Source organism: Chaetodon trifascialis, chromosome 14 (assembly GCF_039877785.1).
Source record: "Chaetodon trifascialis isolate fChaTrf1 chromosome 14, fChaTrf1.hap1, whole genome shotgun sequence".
In the NCBI taxonomy this organism is placed as follows: Eukaryota; Metazoa; Chordata; class Actinopteri; order Chaetodontiformes; family Chaetodontidae; genus Chaetodon; species Chaetodon trifascialis.
In genome coordinates, this window is record NC_092069.1 from 13,861,663 (window position 1) to 13,868,465 (window position 6,803).

Below are 6,803 nucleotides of genomic sequence, written 5' to 3' on the forward strand. Positions count from 1 at the left end.
TATAGTTCTAACAATGTTCCTACTCCTCCTATTCAAACCCAAAGGCAAAGACAATTTGTATGTTTTCCAGCCCTTCTCTACTTCATGCTTTTCCCTTCTCATCACCTCCGCCCCCACCAGGAACACTCCATCAGGGTGCTAGACTAATCTGTTTGTCAAAACATGTCTTGCCTCTGCACCCTACATCAACCGGGGGGTTGATTTTCCCTCCCCCCCTCCCCAGCTGCTGGCCATCACAGGTCCAGCTCCAGCACCGCCAGCCAGCCCAGGGAGATTGAAATGTTAAGGGCAGGGACGACAGCTCCACTAATTAAATTCCCCAGGTTAATCCCTGCCGATCCCCTCATTGCACTCTCCCACCAGGCCCTGCAAGGAGACAGGGAGCAGAGACCGGGGGAACAACAAACAAACATTCACGACTAACAATGGGCACGGAAAATTTCAGAAAGAAAAAAAAATAAGAGGCTGAATATGAAAATGAAAGCCTGAAACACTGCATGAGGCGGACAGACAAGCACATGTGTGGAAGCAGGACACGCACTAACATTGCCAAACAAACCTGCTCACACTAATGCAAGCAGAAAACCCACGGTGCATCATGATGACAGTCTTCATCCTATGTCTTTGTTATAGATGACGGGAACAAAGCAAAACTAAGCATTTTCTTCAATAACCACCAGCTCCCATGTTGACAACCTGTGTGACACATTCCCATCACCAGCCTCAGACCTGTCATCATCTCAGCATCACGTCTGACCCTGTGCCACTGTACTACAGCAGACAGCTGACATGCTGACCAACGACTGGCAAACTATGTGACCTTGGCAGCATCAGAAGAGGTGCTGCATTCCACCTCCTCACCAAAGTGCAGAGAGCAGGAGTTACTTTGAACTAGTCTGAGAGGAACATATTTCTTTTTTATAGGCTTTTATTGTGAAAGAGACCATCAATTGGCCATAAAACAGTAATCTAAAGCAACGCAAATAATCCTGAAGAGGAAGGGAAAGCTTCATTTGTAAACTGTTAACGCTTCACACCACCTCTGAGGACCAGAGAGGGTGCTAGACTGAAAATAGTGATAAATCTATGTGCATGTCAAGTTTCAAACTAATATTCACAGCAGAAGCATCATCAAAAAACAGCACTACAGAAAGAATATTATAGTTTCTATCATTGCTCTTTGGTAGTGAACGGATGTCGTGGGTAGAGGAAAGTAGATTTAAAAGGGAACAAATAGAACAGGTGCTTTTGTGCATAGTGGGTGTGGTGTTGGGGAAGACGTGGGTGTATTACACAGTGTGGGCGTGCTGCGTCACACACACCACGCGCCTGCGTTGTGGCTTCGCTCAGAGGTGTAATGCCTGATTAGGGGATTACAGGAAAGTGCTTCTTTGCAGTTCTGTGAGAAACAATTATTAACATGTTGGTGTCTCTAATCCTGGATAAACACAGCTTTTCAAGAACAACAGCGAGTCTTTCTTCCCCCCCTTTTTTAAAAAATCCGTGTTTAAACCCCGTAGTCACTTGAACTCCAAAGCCTAACTAATACCAGCAGAGGAGACAGGCCAGTCGTGTGGAACACTGTCATTACAGAGGTTGTGCTCTTGGTGGAAGACATGGCTGGCCAGCAGGCCTTCACATCAGAGGGGAAATCCAAATTTAGCTTGGGGAGAGAAAAGCATTGTGCTGAGCACTGCTTGTTGAAAGGGCATTAGACTGAAACATGTTCACAGCCTGTAATCTTTTATTTGTTTGTACACTTTACTCATGTAATCTGCTTTCTACTAATACGGAGATGATTTTCTAAGTCATGCTGGGGGACCCGTGGATAACAGATCCAGGTGGGGCTGCATCACAAAGACTTGGGCAGGTTGATGCTGCCTAACTGTACATGTTTTTGTCTGTCGGCAAGAGTGTGGAACTCTGGGTATGGAAATGTTGAATGACTGGTTAGTTTAAACCACTTTTTTTTACATAAGGGAAGCAGCACAGCTTCTCAGAGAGGCTTTTTAGACCCATTATTTAGTTATTACAACAATTATAACAGGTAGTAAAGCTAACCTGAAACAGCATGCAGCAACAGGTTATCACAGTGTTAATCAGAGCTTCCTGAAACCATAAAATCCCAGTTTACGCCCCTGTAACAGCAAATGAAGTGTGATTGAACAAGATGAATGTCTACCAGAGATCATAAACAGACACCTAAACTAAGAGGTAAATACACAAATAAGTGATTCATGAACTACATTGGAGACAATTTAGTGCCAGCTGTGTGTGACAAAAGTCATGCAGGAAGCAATCAACACACTGCTGATTCCTGAGCCACCAATCTACCCCAACACACACACACACACACACACACACACACACACACACACACACACACACACACACACACACACACACACACACACACACACACACACTCTATCATTGCACCCTTGCCTGTGGCTCTGAAATACAGCACATCAAAACAACCTGTAAGTTTCATTTCCGATACCCTTGAACCTGCTGACTGGCCAAACTGTCCACTAGCTGACACTTTGAAGAGTACCTCATCTCAGTCGTCTCTCCCGCCGCCATTCTGACTGGTCCTGAGAAGAGATGATTGATGATATATTTATTAATGTGGCAGCTATGAACAAAGATTCAGTTAACCAATCCATATCAGTACTGAGCTAGGAAATAGGAATTCTAAACTGTAATTAATGGGGAAAGGGATATTTTTTAAATGCAGCAATTAAAGGTTTCTTTAAAATGCATAATGCTGGGCAGACTTCATATAGAATTTATTTTGATCATGTCAGTGCACTTTTATTGACCTCCGAGTCTGCTGAGAGGCGTACCAGTTGATCACCACCACGGTTCCAGTTGCCAAGCTCCCACAGAAGGGGGCAGGGTGAGCGTGGTCCTAAAGGTTCTGGTGCTGGTGTGCGATGTTGAGGATGTGTTGTGCCCATCTGGCAGGGCAGGGTTTAGCCCTAATCCCAGAGCCCCTCGGCAGGGGAGCCCCAGGCTGTTGATCACCGGCCCCCTGCTGGCTCTTCCACACTCCTGACCTCCTCAGCGCACAAACACACAAGAAAACAAGTCTGCACACACAACATCAGCACAGAAACTGCAGGGCGCTACACAAGATCAGTTTATGAGACCGTCGTATTCCACAAACATCTTTCTAGGCATGTGTCAATATTGGGTGAAGAGTTATGATGACATGTAGCAGCTCCGGAACACAAATACAGGCAGACACTGTGAAAGACAAGACGGAAATATGACCCCAACCAACAGGAAAACACAGAGAAGCATATAAACACACACATGCAGAGGGCGCACGGGCTTGTTTTTGTGAGGCAATGTAGAAAACACATTTATCACACACAAAAGTAGAGACCAAGTAAATATACACACACATAATTACAAAAACATAGACAGATAGGCAAACACACAAAGACACCCAGAAGCAGTCACCCAGCCATACACACCACACACCTAACCACTGATAATCCCCTAGACACAGAAACACACTCTCTGTCACACACATACACACAGACACACACACATACACATACAGAGCATCATTATGTTTATCACTGTGAACCAGCCCACCGACACCCATCACTCTAATTCCATTTGTCTGTTTAGATTCGTTTTGCTTTAATCCTCCCTTGTTTGTGCACATCTGCAAGCACTGCAATAGTACAGACACAGCGAGACCGCGAACGAGCGGGAGAGAGACAGGCAGAAAGAGACAGAGAGTGAGAGAGAGAGAGAGAGAAAGAGACAGGGAGCTCACAGGGAGCACTCTCCCCTCCTGACATCCTGGTCCCTGTAGCTCCAGCAGAAGGGGCAGACAGGCGTATCTCCTTGCCCAGGGAGAAGCTCCCTGTCCCAGCCACAGAGCCGCCGCCAGGCCCGCAGGCCCCTGTAATCACTGCAAACAGTCAAACATCCAGTCACACAGGCTCTTACACCAACACAACGTTACAGGCTTTTTACACAGTATTACACCACATCTTATTATCCCATTCAAGTCCCTCTATTAGCTCAATTGGATGGTGGGATTTTCATTTGTAAATTGGGGGATTTTAGATTAGCTTGTCTGTCAGCGATGAAATGCCCCCTGAGACTGTGAATTATGTGACCAATCACATATGAATCAATGCTTACGCATGCTGCAGCACATGAATGGATGGTGTCAGCGCGAGGAAATGAAGCAAGTTTAACCTAGATTATGTACTGTATGTATAGTACATCACAGATATTATCAACGCGACCATCACGGCTGTGTGGCTGCATGGTCACAGATTAGATCCACTATAGTCTTTAACTCACCAAATACAGTCGTATAAATTAGCCCCAATGCATCAACAAAACGTGAATGACACCATTTTTGTACAGCTGACAATGAGCAGTGTTTGCTTTTATACGGCAAATGATATTCAGGTCTAATAGAGAATTATTAAAGAGATAAATATTAGCTGCTATACACACCTAGCAGCAACATTATGCAGAACTGAAGCCGGTTGGTTGAAAGGAGGCGAATGAATTACCCCTCTTCCTCCCCAGGCCCTCCATTCAGACACGGAGTGAGAGAGGGAGGAGAGAGAGGAAAAAAGGCACCCCGAGCTAGTCGAGAGACCCGGCAAATTATGAAAATGCCTCTCTGTGTCCTAAATGGAGGCCGAGCTCTTTAATGTGGCACAAAATTAGAACCTGGGGGAGGAAGTGTGGCCCGCTTGATTGGCGAAACCCCTCCTGGTCCACTACCCTCCTCCTCCCCCCCTCCTCTCAAAGCACACAGAGATATTATCCTGTGGCTGGTGGCACTTTCTTGTATTGGGGAAACTGAAGGACCCCAGAGAGAGCCCAGGGGCGTCCATAAAGGTGGCTAATTTGTCAGTTTACTCCTCAATTATTTAAATAGATCTAAGAAGGGAGCGGAGAATGGGGCTTTTTCTGCCTCTTCGCAGTCAAAGCAGAGAGAGACCTTTCTCCACGGTAGCCATTTTCAATTGCGCTCTGCACTGCTGTCTTTGATATACAGAAGTGCAGTAGTGGAGAGGGGCTGTATCAAATAAACAAATGTGTGTACACAAGATAACAACGGGAACTTGGGGATAATATTCAGTTTGCTCTGAAGACCTCAAAGTTATTTCACATTTACAAATTTACAGATTAAAACAAACTTTACCAACGTGTGCCCACAAAGTACACAGACACATGATAACACTGTGTCTGTGTCATACAGGGGCAAACACACACACCCACACACACACATTTACACATGTATCAGTGAGGATTTAGCAGGTGAGGTTTGGATATAAAGCGAGGACCCTTTGTTACTCGTCCCTCTGCTCCTCCATCCAGCCACACTATCAGGTTATAACCCCACCCCCACACTATCCTATCAGCACCTCACACCCAGCAGGAGCACCAGCTCACACAGCCTGGCAATGCCAGCTCTCAGCCAGAGAGACCACTGGAGGTATGTGGGGCCCGGGGCCAGAGATTACCCAGCGGTTGAAGATTGATCCTGGAAATGGAGATGTCGCATTCCCCAACCCTCTGACCTCTAATCCCTCACATATCTGCTTCTATTGTTTGGTTTGTTTTACTAGAGGAGTGAGGCTGTACGGGCCGAGGAGGAGGAGGACGCTGTGGAGGTGGAGGGGGTCCACGCAGGGTCCTAAGGTGACCTTATCTCTCACATGCGTCTGGTGGAGGCAGGTAAAGGACCCTCTCTGTGTCTGAATGCTTTGCGTGGACCCCTATTGAGACAAACTCTCATCTGTGCAACAACAATCACTTTCAATAAGCTCCATATCAGCAGCGATGCCAGCACTGAGTCCAGTGGCAGCACAATAGTCTGGGTGCGCCTACACAAAGACATGCGCGCCAAGACAATGGCATAGTCCTTTAAATTCAGGAAGACACTTCCAGCTAGCAAAAACACTTTGTCCATTTTGACAGAGTAGACACAAAGCAACCCAAACACAAACAGGAATACAATGGAGAGCACTTCAAACAGCTGGACAAATACACCTGCAAACACGCTCTACCTGACAGACAAACAGCGGCTACCACACACTGAGAAACACGCACATCAAGAGTGACAGCAAACAAAAACCCAGACAAGTCAATCATGACATCATGTCAACACAGACTGAGGTTAATTGATCTCATTAGACCCAATACACATTAATGAGTCGACAGGAAAACACTTAATTGACCAAAAATAACAACAGCTTCAAATACGTTAAGAGATTTTTAAAGTTACGGTGCTGAAAATCTACAGTCAACCAACCGACAACAGTTGCCATTTCGGATAAAACTGCAACTTAGTCCACAAGAATAACAACAATCCCGAGCTAAAAATATGTGTGGAGTTCGGTAGTAGGCACTGGCAACGTTCACAAAGATGGGTGGCACCTCGTAAACATCCTTGAAACAGGTTCCTCATGCTTAGGAAAGGGATCTGCAGGCAAAGTTTTTCCAGAGTGTGAGATTGTGCAAAATCTGCGGCCAGCTCAGTATATCATGCCTCTCACACCCTCTATTCTCTTCCCAAACGCTAACCAACACACCCCGGCCCTCCGCCTCCCTCCACTCCAAGCCTCCATCCAGCCAGAGAGAGGAGAGGAGAGGAGATAGGCCCAGTTGCTAAAGCTGTCTTTTCAGCCCCTGCTCCCGCTCGGTCTATCTGAGATACACAGCAAGCGGAGGTGTCGCTTTTCCGCTGGCATTTCGGACAGTATCTACTTATAGACGGGAGAAAAAGAGAAAAGAAAAACAGAAGGGGTATT